This window comes from Myotis daubentonii, chromosome X (genome assembly GCF_963259705.1).
Source record: "Myotis daubentonii chromosome X, mMyoDau2.1, whole genome shotgun sequence".
Classification (NCBI taxonomy): Eukaryota; Metazoa; Chordata; class Mammalia; order Chiroptera; family Vespertilionidae; genus Myotis; species Myotis daubentonii.
In genome coordinates, this window is record NC_081861.1 from 65,390,375 (window position 1) to 65,392,582 (window position 2,208).

The window sequence follows — 2,208 nt, forward strand, 5'->3', positions numbered from 1 at the left end:
GTTGCCTCCTGCAAGCCACACACTGGGGATCGAGCCTGCAACCCAGCCATGTGCCCTGACTGGGTATTGAACCATGACTTCCTAGTTCCTAAGTCAAAGATCAACCACTGAGCCATGCCAGCTGGGCGGAATAGTATTTTTTTTTTAACTTTTACAGGAGGTTCTGGGATTTGGCTTTAAACTGTTTTTAGAGCCACATTTTTGTTCTTGTAAAAACTTGATTTGTAGAAAAAGCTTTTAATTTCTTGAATAATTGAGTTGCTGTCAAGAGGCTGACACTCCCTTCCAACAAAATAATTACCCATTTGCTTACTTGTAGCAGGGAGAAAATCTGTAGGATGGGAAACGAAAGATTTTTATTTTCTGGATTTAAAGATGTGCATCTTTGGAACGTTTCAGTAAATCCTTCCACAACACCTTCAGAGTGTGGTGTTCTTGGTTTTTTTTTTCCCCCTTTTGGGTGCATCGTTTCATTTTAGTTTAAGAAGGAACTAAAACAAAGATAAACATGTTTTTAAAGTATTAGGTTCTTTTTTTTTTTAATTGTGATTTTATTGTTTTATTTTTTTTCCATCTATATGAAATTTTATTTATTTTTTTTAATTAAATCTTTATTGTTCAGATTATTACATTTGTTCCTCTTTTTCCCCCCCCATAACTCCCCTCCTCCCAGTTCCCGCCCCACCCTCCGCCCTCACTCCCCACCCACTGTCCTTATCCATAGGTGCACGATTTTTGTCCAGTCTCTTCCCACATCTCCCACACCCTTTTCCCCCCCAACAATAGTCAGTCCATTCCCTTTCTATGTCCCTGATTCTATTATAATCAACAGTTCATTCTGATCATCAGATTATTTATTCACTTGATTCTTAGATTCACTTGTTGATAGATGCATATTTGTTGTTCATAATTTGTATCTTTACCTTTTTCTTCCTCTTCCTCTTCTTAAAGGATACCTTTCAGCATTTCATATAATCCTGGTTTGGTGGTGATGAACTCCTTTAGCTTTTCCTTATCTGTGAAGCTCTTTATCTGACCTTCAATTCTGAATGATAGCTTTGCTGGATAAAGTAATCTTGGTTGTAGGTTCTTGGTATTCATCACTTCGAATATTTCTTGCCACTCCCTTCTGGCCTGCAAAGTTTCTGTTGAGAAATCAGCTGACAGTCGTATGGGTATTCCCTTGTAGGTAACTGAGTTTCTTTCTCTTGCTGTTTTTAAGATTCTCTCTTTATCTTTTGCTCTTGGCATTTTAATTATGATGTGTCTTGGTGTGGTCCTCTTTGGATTCCTTTTGTTTGGGGTTCTCCGCGCTTCTTGGACCTGTAAGTCCATTAAAAAATATGGAACGCTTCACGAATTTGCGTGTCATCCTTGCTCAGGGGCCATGCTAATCTTCTCTGTATCGTTCTAATTTTAGTATATGTGCTGCCGAAGCGAGCACAGTATTAGGTTCTAAATATCAACTTCCAATGTGTGTAACTTTCAAACATCTTGTCAGGTTTCAGCTGGGATAAACTATAAATATTCCTGGGAGTAGTAAACAACCTTCATAGATGCAAGAGGCATTCCCAAAGAGGGTGAAAGAGATACTACCCATCCAAGATCTAAGATAAGAGCCATTCTCAAAGATACTCAAAAGATATAAAGCCTTAGAACATTCCTTTTGAGATATGGAAATAGTTGATAAGACCCTCGCTGCAAATGGAGTACAACTCACATTTCTGTTCATCCATATCTACCCACAAATGGGGTGCAATCCACATCTTTGTCCAGCCATACTTTTGGGGCCTCCAACCTGATGATTGCTAATCCAAATTCTCATCACACACAAAAATGAAACAGGTGAGAAGGCTGTAACTGTCTCTGGGAAAGAAAACATTTACAGTGGGGCCTTGACTTACGAGTGTCCCGACTAACGAGTTTGTTGAGATATCAGCTGTCTCTCGGCTGATTTTTTGCATTGAGTTGATAGAGTAATTTGAGTTAATGAGCTCATTAACGAGCTCGATCTCGGAACAAATTAAACTCATAAGTCAAGGCCCCACTGTATAACTAATGAGTACCAAAAAACAAATTCACAAGTCACCTTTTAAAGCTCTAATTCTAACAAACTTCTTTTCCTATTAATCTGAATTTGAAAAGGAAATGGCAACAATGAAATTTTACCTTCTCTCTCAACCAGGCACCATAGATAGAGATCTAGAT

General features: G+C 38.4%; 1 non-coding gene across 1 annotated transcript; it reads right to left on the reverse strand.

Annotated features, from left to right (window-relative positions):
* Positions 1-1,337: 1,337 nt before the first annotated feature.
* On the reverse strand, positions 1,338-1,444 carry LOC132225314 (U6 spliceosomal RNA). Its single transcript, XR_009450840.1, has one exon. It is a non-coding gene; the product is annotated as a U6 spliceosomal RNA (small nuclear RNA).
* Positions 1,445-2,208: the final 764 nt, after the last annotated feature.